The following is a 15,297-nucleotide window of genomic DNA, read 5'->3' as shown; positions in this document are numbered from 1 at the left end:
ATAGGGCACTGCATGCAGGAGGATCACAACACTCCCGGTATCAGGGATAGGGCATTGCAAGGTAGATCACAGCTCTTGAGATCCTGCACAGGGCAGTGCAGAGAGGAAGATCACAACACAACACAGATCCTTTATTGCATACTATGTAAATATTCACTGTAAATGCGTTTTACTATGTAAATATTCCTGTCCCTTTTCTCTTTTCTCCTCCTATCCCAGTTGGTAATTTCCTTGTTCATTGTAACTATTATTTTCTGCACCAGTTCAATTACCCTAGTTCTATGTTTATTACACGACTTGTTAAATGTAAACCGACTTGATGCAACCTTTGGTCGTGAAAGCCGGTATAGAAATTAATAAATAAATAATAAATAAATAAATAAATAAACACTCCCGGTATCAGGGATAGGGCACTGTGTGCAGGAAGATCACAATACCACCGGTATCAGGGATAGGGCACTGTTTGTAGGAAGATCACAACACTCCTGATATCAGGGATAGGGCACTTTGTGCAGGAAGATCACAACACCCCCGGTATCAGGGATAGGGCACTGCATGCAGGAAGATCACAACACGCCCGGTTTCAGGGATAGGGCACTGTGTGCAGGAATATCACAACACTCCCGGTATCAGGGATAGGGCACTGCGTGCAGGAAGATCACATCACTCCCGGTATCAGGGATCAGAGATAGGGCACTGAGTGCAGGAAGATCACAACACGCCCGGTATCAGGGATAGGGCACTGCGTGCAGGAAGATAACAACACCACCGGTATCAGGGATAGGGCACTGCGTGCAGGAAGATCACAACAGTCCCGGTATCAGGGATAGGGCACTGTGTGCAGGAAGATCACAACACTCCCGGTATCAGGGATAGGGCACTGCGTGCAGGAAGATCACAATACCACCGGTATCAGGGATAGGGCATTGCAAGGTAGATCACAGCTCTCGAGATCCTGCACAGGGCAGTGCAGAGAGGAAGATCACAACACTCACGTTATCAGGGATAGGGCACTGTGTGCAGGAATATCACAACACTCCCAGTATCAGGGACAGGGCACTGAGTGCAGGAAGACCACAACACCCCTGGTATCAGGTATAGGGCACTGCGTGCAGGAAGATCACAACACTCCCGGTATCAGGGATCAGAGATAGGGCACTGAGTGCAGGAAGTTCACAACATGCCCGGTATCAGGGATAGGGAACTGTGTGCAGGACGATAACAACACCACCGGTATCAGGGATAGGGCACTGCGTGCAGGAAGATCACAACAGTCCCGGTATCAGGGATAGGGTACTGTGGGCAGGAAGATCACAACACTCCCGGTATCAGGGATAGGGCACTGCGTGCAGGAAGATCACAAAACTCCCGGTATCAGGGATAGGGCACTGCTTGCAGGAAGATCAAACACCCCTGGTATCAGGGATAGGGCACTGCGTGCAGGAAGATCACAACACTCCCAGTATTAGGGATAGGACACAAGTTCTAGTCACATTGACTGATCAGTGATCATATTACTTTTTTTGTCAAGCTACCAACCGTTTCCACCCATCCCCCATATATTAAACCATCACCTCAGTGGGAACCTTCGTAACATCAAAAAATAAGAGGGCAGCCAGCCAATAGGAATACATATTCATTCCTAATTGACTTAACTGACCTTAACTTGACCTGAAAAGTGTCAAATTGTATCATTTTCTGTTAGTGCGCACTAACAAAAAAACCCGATTTTTCACCATAAATCGGTGGAATTCCTATTGTATCAAGTCCCTTACCGATTAATGACGATTTTAAAATTATCGGACGATATTTTAAATCGTTAAAAAATGTTTCACATCCCTTGTCTTCACCGCTGCTCTCCTATGCCACTCTCCCATGCTGTTTTTAAAAGCCAGGATATACATATTCAAGACATTAGCCAGGTTTAGATCCTTTCTTACGAACAGATCTTTTATGGTCAAATTGGGAACAGTAGAATCAGATAGAGTAGATTTAAATACAGGGGTTCCTCAGGGCTCTTCATTGTCCCCAACCCCTATTTAATATCTACATGGACCCCCTTTGTAGGTTTCTTGCAGGGTTGGGCTTAGTACATTTTTTTGTTTGCCAATGACATCCAAATTCTTCTTCCCATTAAGGGCTCCCTCCATCATACATTGAAAGTATGGGATATGTACTATAATTCGATTAAACAGCTTCTTACCCACATGTCTTTATCATTAAATAATACTAAAACTGAGATTATGCTTGTTACAAATAAAGTTACAGGAAAAATAGAGTCAGACATTTCAGCTTGCGCTTCTTCCTATAAAATATGCCATGAAGCAAGAGATCTGGGTTGTGTGCTTGATACTGAATTAAGTATGAAAGCATCAGTTAAAGCTATCACAAGAGATAGCTTTTATAAATGACAAATATTGAAAAAAATGAAACCGCTTCTCCACGCAAATGATTTTCGGACGGTATTGCAGGCTTTGATTCTGCCAAAGTTGGATTACTGCAACACCCTATTACTGGGTGCTCCAGTTTCTACAATTCGACCTTTGCAACTGGTGCAAAATGCCGCAGCACGGCTTTTATCTAACATTAAGAAATTTGATCATGTTTCTCTTGTTTTAATGAAACTACATTGGTTGCCTGTTCAGTTTCGAATTAAGTATAAATGTCTTACTTTAATTCATAAAGCTGTCTATGGACACAATACTGAATGGCTTAATGCTTCGCTTCGCATTCATGTCCCACCACGTAATCTTAGATCTTTGGGGCAGACTCTTTTGACAATACCATCTCCCAAGTTAACCCATCTCACTTCAGTTAGTGACAGAGCGTTATTGCTAGCTGGACCGAAGATATGGAATTCATTGTCAACCTCCATTCGGATTGAGGAAAATGTTAATAGTTTTAAAAAATTGATAAAAACCGGCTCTTTGAACAGGCTTTTAATCAAACCAACTGATACTCCTTGGTTCTTGTTGTTTCATTTACTTAGCTGATTTTATATTCTTGTTATGTTTGGTTTTTTTATTTGTTTTATTAGGAGTGTTTTTTATGTCTATTATTATTGTGAGTAACGTTTATTATGACAGTTATTACGTTTAAGTATGTTTAATTTTTTAACTTTTAATTTTTTTAATTCTTATGATGATAGAATTGTGATTACCACATTAAGGGGCGGATTTTAAAAGCCTTGCGCGCGTAAATCTTTCCGGATTTACGCGCGCAGGGCCCTCGCGCGCCGGCGTGCCTATTTTGCATAGGCCGCCGGCGCGCGTAAAGCCTTGGGACGCGCGTAAGTCCCAGGGCTTTTGAAAGGGGCGGGAGGGGGCGTGTTTGGGGCATTCCCGAAACAATGCGGCATTTCAGGGGTGTGCCGCGGTGTTTCGGGGGCCGGTCCGGGGCGTGGCACCGGCCCAGGGGCATGGTTGAGGCCTCCGGACCAGCCCCCGGGACCGGAGGACAGAGCAGGGATGTTCCCTCCGGAGCGGCCTCGGAGGGAACAGGCAGCGCGCGCTGGGCTCGGCGTGCACAGGTTGCACAAATGTGCACCCCCTTGCGCGCGCCGACCCCGTATTTTATAAGATACGCGCGGCTACGCGCGTATCTTATAAAATCCAGCGTACTTTTGTTCACGCCTGGTGCGCAAACAAAAGTACGCGATCGCGTATTTTTTAAAGATCTACCCCGAAGGTAGTAAGCGCTATTTAGGAATCTTCCTGATGCCACTGTATGAAATGTTATTTTGATTTGATGGCCTTTTGATTTGTCATTGTAAACCGACTTGATATGAATTTGAATCTCGGTATATACATTTGACTAAATAAATAAATAAGTAAATAAATAAATAACGCTCATACATAGTGAAACAGGAGCACAAAATGAGTCTCTTCTTCATTTCAGACTGCTGGGACCACTCCTCCCCCCCCACTCCCACTTGGAGAGTCATCCATCTGTGTGATCTGGTCTCATGACATCTTGACTAGGGAGCTGACCTGGATGTGTGACAGAGTTCACCTGCAAGTTGACCTGTCTTACAAGACTGTCAAGATAGGCATGTCCCGTTGCCTGGCAGACCTTGTCTCCAGGTTGTAGGTCTTAGATCTTCTCCTACATACACACATATACACACACACACACACTTGACCTGTATCTTTCTTAGGTCAGGTCTGTTTACGGAGACAAGTTATTATTCCTTCAGAAGGGACTTGTTAAACTGCTGTGCTGGCAGACCAGATAACTCAGTCAGTATTGCCATTCTGTCCAAGTTTATCAACTCTGCATTTCTGCTGAAAGGAGGCCCTCGTCCATATTGTGATATTATAATCCCTACAAGCCTTATGTCAATGCTGGGAAAACTCATAGAAATTATTCTAAAGAGCAAAATTACAGAACATACAAATAGACTCTGTTCAATGGGACACAGCCAACATGGATTTATTCACTGAAGTCTTGCCTCACCAAACTACTACTTTTTTTTTTAAGGTGTTAATACACATATAAATAAAGATAAGCCAACACATATAATGTATTTAGATTTTCAGAAGGCATTTGACAAAGTTCCTTATGACAGACTCTTCAGAAAATTAAAAAGTCAGGGGATAGGAGGCAATGTCCTACTGTGAATTACTGTCTGGTTAAAAGACAGGAAACAAAGAGTAAGACTAAATGGTCAGTTTTATAAATAGAGACAAATAAATAATGGAATTCCCCAGGTACCTGTACTGGTACTGGTGCTAATAAATACATTTATAAATAACCTGGAAAAAAGTATAATGAGTGAGGTGATCAGATTTTCATAAGATACAAAACTATTCCAAGTTGCTAAACCACAAGCAGATTGCAAGACATTTCAGGACATTACAAGACTGGGAGATTGGGCACACAAAATTTAATATGCTTGTGCAAAGTGAGGCACACAGGGAAAAAGAATCTAAACTTTAGTTGCATGATATTAGGTGCCATACCAGGAATCATTACCCAGGAAAAGGATCTAGGTGTTATCGTGAACAATACATTGAAATCCTCAACTCAGTGTGTGGTGGCAGTCAAAAACGCAAATGAAATGTTAGGAATTATTAGGAAAGAAGTGGAGAATAAAACTAGGTTATGAATAGTACAGGATTGAATAACAAAGTTCATGACTACATTACTGCTATGGAGTTGCAAGCCCCACACAGTATTAGAGTAACCCTGAAGATTTTAATATTCATTTTAATTGGTAATTGTACTCCTGTAAACAAAACCCTTGGAGGCTCAAATTTTACAGTTGACTTCCTTATCCAAATAGTATAAATCAACACCATGCTTTCACAAAAGGTCAAATGCTTAAATATGATCCCACAGTGAGCTTGAAAAGGCAATTCTGCATATTTTAAAGACTGAGGACATACAGTAAAGTGATCACAGCCATAATGTCCAGTTTGTCTTCCTATGTGATCTAGCTCTAAATTTGGTAATACAGCATGCACCGCATGATCTTTAATATTCTGTGCACTTTCAAAGGCAAATAGCAGCTGCTATGTGATTATTGTGTATAATATCAGCACTTCTCAATAGTTTAGAATGCTGCATTTAATAAATATATTTTTAGACTGTACTTGTACTCCAAGGTAAATTCTCCTGCAGACTTTGCTGTAGGGATGTACAGCCTTGAAATATGTGTTTTTGTTCATTGGTTCATTTTTTGGATACCTCAATCTGTTTCATTAGCTATGGAATGAAAAACAAAATGTGTTCATTTTTCAATTTGTTTTGCATTTTACACTGAAGTCAATGCTGCTATTAGCAGCCAAAAAAATTCTTGGACTGTCCCTTCACACAACCAACTCTTCCCACTCTCTTGAATTTGCTGTCTTTAAATCCCCCCACTTGCAAATAGGTCTCATCTACGCTCCTCCATGCCGCCTCGATTCAGACCCTTCTCCTTTAATAGAATGTATCGCCAAACACATTAACACGGATACACCTGCCACACTGCTTGGAGATTTCAATCTTCACGTGGATGCTAATCCCCGCTCCTCCAACTGTGAAACTTTTCTCAACACTCTCAGCCTCATGGGCTTTCAACAGTTAATAAACGAACCCACTCACAAAGCAGGACATACCTTGGATCTAATCTTTATAAACCAATGCCTCACCCTCTCATCTCACGCAATCTGCTTGCCAATCCCATGGTCTGATCACAAGTTAATCACCACTTCTTTATCAATCTATCATCCAAGCCCCACAGCCTCACAGAAATCATCGGTTCATTTCAGAAAATTATGCAACCAGGAAACTCTCATCTCACACTTATCTGAGGAACTAAAACACATCGACATAACGGATGCTGACTCAGCCCTTGCCTCCTGGTCCAAAATCACAAATAAAGTTGCAGATCTGACTTGCCCTCTAGTCACTAAAAGCATCCACTCTAACAAAGAAAATAAAAAAGCCATGGTACACCCCAGAACTTAGAACCTTAAAGCGGGAACTCAGAAACAAAGAACACAACTGGCGAAAGAACCCATCTACTGCAAACATCTCAGCCTTCAAAGCCCTCATGCACCAATACAGGATCTCCATTCTACAGACAAAGAGGGATTTCTACTCTCGGAAAATCCACCACTTCATTTATGACCCAAAAGCCCTTTTCTCCTTGGTCTCATCCCTCACCAAACCGCCCTCCACCGTTATTCCGGATGAAAAAGCTGCTATCAAAGCCTTGGAACTTGCTATCTTCTTCAAGAAAAAAAAAATATTCAACCTCCTGGACCCCCTTCGGGAAATGAAAAATCCTGCCCCCCCATCATCTTTCCACAGCATCTCCAACACATACCACAAGCCTGGATGCCTTCGAACCTGCATCCTCTTTAGAGATTGAAAATGTGCTCAAGAAACTTAAACTGGCTTCCCACCCGCTAGATATGATTCCTGCCAATCTTCTTATAGCAAGCTCCAAAATTATTGCTAAGCCAATTGCTCAAATCATCAACGCATCCCTAATTCAGGGCTCAGTGCCAACCCTACTCAAACTCGCCATCCTGAAACCTCTTCTAAAAAAAACAAATCTTTCTCCTGAAAACCCAGCTAACTTTCGTCCAATTGCAAATCTTCCTATCATAGCTAAAATCCTGGAAAGAATAGTAAATCAACAACTCTCTGAAATCCTAAACAACAACAACATTCTCGCCACGACTCAATTTGGCTTCCGTAAAGCCCAAAGCACCAAATCCCTTCTAATTTCTCTAACGGACAACATTCTCTTCAACCTCGAGAAAAAACAACCGTGCCTTCTCATCCTCCTCGATCTAACAGCGGCATTTGACACTGTAAACCATGAGATCCTCCTAGACCGACTAGCAGAGATCGGCATCAAAAACACCGCCCTCAATTGGTTTAAATCCTTCCCTCAAGACAGGTCCTACAAAGTCAAGATTAACAACAAAGAGTCTCATCCTATCAGTTCCACTCTAGGAGTCCCTCAATGATCTTCCTTATCTCCGACCCTATTCAACATATACATGACTCCCTCTTTGTCACCTACTATCCAAACTGAATCTAACCCACTACTTATACGCAGACGATGTCCAAATCCTTAATCCAATTACCAAATCATTGCATGAAACCCTTCATTTCTGGAATTCATGTTTTATCTCCATCACCAATCTCCTTGCAGACCTTAGCCTTATATTCAATGCCAACAAAACAGAATTCCTCCTCATTACCCACGATGGCAACTACCAGCTCTCCAACATACACCCTGTGGCACCACCTACTATATCCCCCCTGGTCAGAAACCTTGGAGTCATCATGGATAACCAACTGAACTTCAAAAGTTTCATCAGCAACACCGTGAAAGAATGCTTCTTCAAACCAAGTTTTAAAAAGACTTAGACCCCTACTTCACTCCCATGACTTCAGATCAGTTTTGCAAGTAATCATATTTTCAAAGATTGATTACTGCAATTCACTTTTACTTGGTCTCCCAGCCATTTCTCTAAAACCGCTCCAAATGCTACAAAATGCCACAGCCTGGATTCTAACTAAATCAAACAAAAGGGACCACATAACACCAATATTAAAGAATCTCCACTGGCTCCCTATCAAATCTAGAATCCTCTTCAAAACTTTTTCAATCATCCACAAAGCTATCCACAACACTTCCCCTCTTGACCTCAAGATCCCATTGCAGCTGCATTCCACCTCCTGTCCTATGAGATCTGCACAAAGAGGTTCTCTAAAAGCCCCCCCAATCAAAACATCTTTAAGCAAGAGAGCCTTCTCCACAGCGGGCCCTAAACAATGGAACTCTCTCCCTTCAGACCTTAAGCTCGAACAATGCCCAATCACCTTCAAAAAAAGACTGAAGACCTGGCTGTTCAACCAAGCCTTCGCCGGAGTCTGATTCTACTCGCCTCATCCCACCCAGGACAAATCATTATGTTTTCCCACCGCACAATAATTCTTGATTCAGTAGCAACTTATTACTTGTCAATTCTTGCTCACCAGGTTTTTTGCGTACAAGTTTTAATCCTAGTCATTTGTAACTTAGTCATTTGTTATTTAAAATGAGTTATATCCCAGTTCTTCTTTCCTTGTTCTCTGTAAGACACTATTAAGTCATTTTCAATGTTGAATGTAAACCGAAGTGATTAGTAACCTTGTTACCTGAACCTCGGTATATAAAAGTTTTAAATAAATAAAATAAATAAATGGGGGAAGGCCCCATTGACTTCACTGTAAAGTCAAAAAATGGGCCCAGGCTCAGGCCCAGGCCCAAGCCCAAAGCCAGATTTTGTCACTGAAGCCCAGACTGGATGCCAGGGTGGACAGCATTTTGATGTATGGTCATACAAAATATATGTTAGCACAATATAATGGCTCCGTGAGATCAGAAGGAAGGTGCCTCAACAACACTGTGGTACATCTTCCAGATAGAAGATGACATTTTAAGTCACCAAATCAAGAAAAAAAGATATTGGTAGGTCTACTCCCAGGTCTATGGGCTTGGGCCTAGCCTAGGCCCAGGCTCCAGAATTGGGCTTGGGCTTATAACTTAGACCTAGGCCTGGGCCTCAGCGAGTGAGACCTGGTTTTGGGCAAAGCCAGGTATTGGTCTTAGGCCCAGGCCCAGATTTGGCCTTGATGACAGGGACACAGCCACAGCTGGGACCCAGCATCGGCCTAAGCTTAGGCCCATGACTGGGCCACAGTGTCTTGTATTAAACCTCAGCTGAGCCCCAGTATTGGATCTGGACTATACCCATGCTGAAGGTCTGGGTATAGGCAGCTGGAACCCAGTCTCAGCTGGACCCCAATATAGTGCCTGGGCCTAGAACCATTCCCGACCTCAGCAACAAACACCTGGCCTTAACTGGGACCTGGCATCAGACACAGGACTAGCCCTTGTTAGGATTTGTGGGTTTCGTGGACCCTTGGCCTGATGCTACCTCAGGGGTAGGTCCCACAGGTCCTCACCATCAGGAGGCGAGGTCAGCTGTAGCAGGGACATGACTATAGTTCAGTAAAGTGAGAACATCCTGCATCACTGCCACATGATCGCAGGTACCTGCACTGAGATATACTGTGAGGCACCCCAAGGAGGGGGACAGAGAAGTACTGTTCAAAGGAGTCACAGTACTAAGGCAGGGCTGAAGATACGATGTACCAGAGAATGAAGCTCCAAGGCAGAGGTGCGCTGGACAAGCCTCGAGGAGCGGGGAGCACGGAGACAGGATCCCTGAAGGAGTAATGCAGAGACTGTCATGAGGGGTGGGACAGCACAGCAACAGAGTCTCTGGTGTGATGACATAGGGGCTGCCCCAAGGAGCAGGGAAGTGCAGAGTCAAGTTTCTGATGTAGTGACGTAGACTGCCTCAAGGAGTAGGGAGCGTAGAGTAAAGCCACTGGTATAATGACATAGAAACTGCCCCGAGGAGTGGAGAAGTGTAGAGTCAAAGTCTCTGATGAAGTGATGTAGAGGCTGCCCCGAGGAGCAGGGAAGCGTGGAGTCAAAGTCTCTGGTGAAGTGATGTAGAGGCTGCTCCAAGGCGCGGGGAAACATAGAGATGTGATTTCTGAAAGGCAGTGCTGAGGCAACCCCCCCAAGGAGCGGAGAAGCGAGTTGGCAGGATCTCTGGTGAGGAGCGCAGGAGCTATCCCGAAGAGTGGGGAAGCCTGGAGACCAGGTCTCCTGAAGGAAGCGCAAGCAGGCACCCGAGGAGCGGGTACCAGAGCCAGAGATCAGATCAGCAGATAGAAATCCAAGGTAGGAACCACAGGTCCAGAGAGACAGGAACAAGCACCAGTGAGGCAAAGGAACTAGTTGCCAAGTCAGTTTGCATAGGCTAAAGGAGGTGCTTAAATATTCCAAGGTGATGATATCATCGGTCGGGGATGGCCCAGAGATTCCCGCCAATGGTCCTTTAAATAGAGAATAGATGGCACACGCACGTGCCTAGGAAGGCCCGAAGTTGGAGCGTGGGCCGGTAGCATTCCAGCAACCATGTGGAACAAGGAGGACCAGGATCAGTACGGTGACAACGGCTGGCTAGAGCCGCAACGTCCCCTGGAGTGGAGGGCCAAGCATGGCAGATGTGAGTTAGGTTGGCCGCGGCTGCCCACGGCCAATTGTCATAACAGCCCTCAGGCCCAGACCTCAGAGATCTTGACCCATCTTTGGTCAGGCCCTGGCGTTGGTCTGGGTCTAGGCCTTGAGCTTAAGCCTAGGTCTTGATGATTGGGACATGGCCTTGAGCTAGGCTAGGGCATCCAGCCGAGGCCTAGGCCTGGACTCGAGTCCTAGGGATTGGATTAGGATGAGACCTGGTCCTGCTGGAGGCCCATTTTTTAATTTTTTTTAGCCAATGAATACAAATAGACATGAACATATATATTTATTGAATTTTCAAAATACACAAAGAACATTTGTTCTTAGAAATAGCTGACATCAATATTCAGAAAGAAAAATTAAAGACAATTTTTTTAAATTATCACCAATTATAAATATTTCTGTCATCATTAATAGGAAATTAGAGACCAAAAATTCACACCAAGCAGATTTTCAAAGAAATATCTATACTCTTCTAACAATACAATTGACAGATAGTTAACCCATGCTTTTACATTTTGCCTTCCGTCCCATGTACGTATTAGGAATGTGAGTTGAGATACACCCTTAGTTGTTCCGGTTCAACAAAAACATATTTAGAGTTTTGAAATACAACAATACATTTACATGGAAAGCAAAGTATATACTTTGCACCCCTTGAAACTACTTCTTCTCTCATAGAAATACATTTTTTCCTCTTTATCTGTGTGGATTTTAAATTATCTGGAAAAATTCTTATCTGGTATCCGTAGAAATTAGCTTTTTGATTCCGACGAAAAATTCTTAATACCATGTCTCTCTCCGATGGAAAAGCAAATTGCACAAACAATGTTGCTCTCTCTTCGACTATCATTTCATGGGATTTTTCTAAAATTGAGGACAGATTTATTGAGGTATCTAATTTTGAGCCTTGTGCCAGATCTTGATTTTCACCTTTCCCATATTGTGGCAAGTAGTACATTTTTACTATAGCTGGAATTGACTGCTCAGGGATTTTTAAAAATATTTATCATATAACTTTTAAGCAGTTCACGATGTGATAGCAGTCTAATCTTGGGAAAATTCTCAAGTTGTTCCTTCTTAACTGGTTTTCAATATTCTCCATTTTATTCATCAGGATATTGTCAGATTTAACTAGATTTCTTTGTATTTTTTCTACCTCTACTATTTTCTGTTCCGTTTTTCTCATAGATATTTCCATGTTCTCAGTTTGTTTTTCCAGATTTTGGGTTTTAGACATACTTTCTTTAACTAAAGTTTTCAAGGAACTTATTGATTTTTCCATGGAATACAAAACCCGCCATATCTATTCTAAAGTAATCTTGGTAGATTTTAACAAAGGTGGATTACAAACTATTTGTATATCGCATCTCTCACCTCCTACCTCCACGGGTTTGACTCCGTCACTTGCTTGTAGCTGTGCCTTGAAGTTAAAATCCCTGGAGCCCTCAGATGTTGGGCTCTCCGAAGGTAATGGTGTAACTTCCCCGTCCCTTCTCTGGGTATCTGCCTCAGCCACAGCAGATCTTATTTCCAATACGGCCTCCGTCAGGGGCTCTAACTCCGCTAGATTTCCAAGCGGGGGATCCGGAGTTTTAGGCGTGCTGGGACTCAGTGATGTTTCAGCCAAAGGGCTCGGCGTCTGCTCTCCGCTGTAACCCCAAGCGGCTCCTCCTTCCGGCAATGGCTGCATGAGTCCAGCGAAGATCTCCTCTATCCGGGGCTGTCTGACATCATGAACCGGCGTAGAGGTAATGTCTTTTATTTTAGCTTTTCGTTTTGTGTGTGGCATATTGTACCACACACACTAAGAAAATAAAACTTCCTACAGCAAATTTGAATTTGAGGAAAGAGACGTCTCCGGAGCTCGATCTAACGCTGTGCACTATCTGGCGGCCCTAGACATGAACATTTTTGTGTATATTTGTCCAAGGTCTATTTGTTTCATATCATTTGTATGAACTAATAATAACCTTATTTGCTGCATGTTTGCTTTTGTTTAAAATGAGTGCAAGTCTACTTTGTTCATTGTTTTCATTCATTGGTTCATTTTGTGGATACCCCAATCTGTTTCATTATTTGTGGAATGAAAAGCAAAATGTGTTCATTCTTCTATTTGTTTTGAATTTCACATTGAAGTTCTACCATGACCCAATGCAGGAAAGAGCTAAATAGCTCGAAGTAAGCGCATGAGACCAAACATCCCATGGGCATGCATTTGCCAAAGAAATAATGATCTTCGAATTTGAATCCCAGTAACGGAAAACTTTTTGGGTGTACCAGCAGTAACTGGAAGGCGGATTTGATGTCCGCTTTCGCCATTAGGGCCCCGTTTCCACAAACTCGTACCAGTGCTATCGCGGAATCAAATGATGTGTACTGCACTGTGCACTCCTCATGGGGCAATTGGTCGTTCACCGACCGACATGGTGGGTATGATAAGTTATGTATCAGTAGGTATTTTCCCTTTTCTTTTTTGAAGATGACGGCCAATGGCGAAAGGAACATGTGCTGAAAAGGTTGTTCGCTGAACGGGCCAGCTATTCTGCCCAGTGCGATTTCTGTCTCTAACTTTGCTTGTACTATATCCTTGGATTGTTTTGCAGATGGTGTGTTACTCATAATTATTTCTTCGATGCGGCCTTGGAAAGGTATTATGAAACCTTTGCAAAACCCTTGGGCTATTTTATGTGCCTTTCGTTGATTGGGATATCTATCCAGCCATGGTTGAATTGCTTCCAATCTGATGGGTGATGGTGCTTTTTCCAAGTGTCCCTTTTCAAGTTGCTTTGGGCTTACTCCCCATCGGCTGCTTTTTGGACATTTTGTCATTGGGTGTGGTGCTGCACATGCTGTGCACACGTGCTTAAATTTACAGTCCGGAAAGGTATAAAACAGTCTTATTATACCGCCAGCAAGTGTTATCTTGTCCCAGCGCTTGTCTTGTCGCATGCTTGACAGGCGATGTTCTCCTTGCAAACCTTGACCGTATTCCTTGTTCAGTAAATTTTTTGGTCATCTGATTTATCCATAGACTTACATCCTGGGTTCCCCATGTCATAAATCTATTCTCCTCCATCTTGTCCCGGAATTGCTCATCATAGTTGAGCCATGCCCAACCCTCGTGTTCCTGGTATGCCTGTAAAATGTTAATCTACCACTAACCATCCACAAAAAGTGGGGGTAACCCGTATGTAAATCCACAAAATGAACCCGCACACTAATCGAATGTTATTCTCATTAAATAAAGTATGTCTTAAATTTTTTTAAGGAACAATTTTTTATAAATACACCTCAGTGTCCCCCAATTATAAAAAGATTATGAAGTGTCGGATGATGCTTCATATAATTACCAGAACACCAAACCTTGGTGTCTAGCTCAATTTAGTATTATAATCATGAGCACCACCTTCCACCACTTTTAATTTTTACAAAATAATTTTTATTTGTCCTATTTTTTATTATTTGTTATATATGATTAAAAATTGATGTTGCTTAACCACCTTGCATCTTTTATCTTATTGACTGCTCAGTCCATTTAAATATTTTAGAGAAGGTTAAGAACGAAGTGAAACACTGTGTGCTGAACCAAGGGTTTCAGGTCACCAATCCCTAGAGAGACAGAAAATTACTTAGCTTAGATTGTTGTTCAAAACGCGGATCTTTTTCAGTGGCACTTGCCCCAACGAGACCCAGTTTCGACGAATCTTCTTCAGGAGAGTCCACTCAAATTATATCCAAAGTGTTTAAGTAAATGTAGCCTTTTTTAAATCCATAATGAGCTCGTCTAAACGCTGCTCCATCTGTTTCCGTCTTCAAAAAAAGATGGCGAACCTGCTCACCCTTGTCAGCGTCCCTGGTTTAAAGGGACATTACCATCACGTGATTGTGCACATGGCTAGATGTCAAAAGGGCTCCTCCTTCCTTTGTAAAATGTTAATGGCATAGCTCAGCATGGGTCCATATTGCGATGAATCCCGGTGTCTGACCACGCTCATCATGTACATAAACGCCTTCATCCAATTGACTATGGCTTTTGGTATTTTTCTTTTTCTCCAAGGATGCCGATCCTGCAATCCGTTTCTTTCTCCCTTCTGGTTTTCGCCGTCTGTGCAGGTTGGTAAAGATGTCAATATATTTTCTCTTTTTGATTTTCTTCCTCACTTTCTTTGGCACGCCCTCCCATAACTCGGACAGAGTGGTTAGTGCTGGTGGGCCTCTGGAATCCTTGTCTACCGACTTTGTTGAAATTTGCTGGTTGCTGTCACTGGAGGAATCGGAAGATGATGTAGAGGAAGAACTACCAGAGCTAGAACTAGACCTGCGCTTGCGCTTAAACCTGCATTTTGATTTTGCCATTATCGTTGTCTGTTCTGCCTCTGCGGAACTCACCTTTTGCCCGTTTACTTCTGACTCACCGATGCTGCGATGCTCATAGCTCGCCCTTTGATCAGCCTGGCTGCTGGTAGATGGCCTCTTGTCCTCGCTTCTGCTGTCCTGAGGCAGCATGACATCTCCTTGCCTTGCAGACTCATCACCTTTAATTACCGCTGCTGCAGTGGCACGGATAGGTGCCTCATCTGTTTCGCCGATATACTCCTCAGCCGCTCTTCTTGGTGAGTTTTGATCAGCATCTGATGCAGGCTGCCAAGCCTGCCTGCTCCCCTGATTTTGCACTGTTGCCTGTGGTGGTGGTCACCAATACCACC

Source organism: Rhinatrema bivittatum, chromosome 1, assembly GCF_901001135.1.
Source record: "Rhinatrema bivittatum chromosome 1, aRhiBiv1.1, whole genome shotgun sequence".
Classification (NCBI taxonomy): domain Eukaryota; kingdom Metazoa; phylum Chordata; class Amphibia; order Gymnophiona; family Rhinatrematidae; genus Rhinatrema; species Rhinatrema bivittatum.
This window is presented reverse-complemented; position numbering follows the sequence as displayed.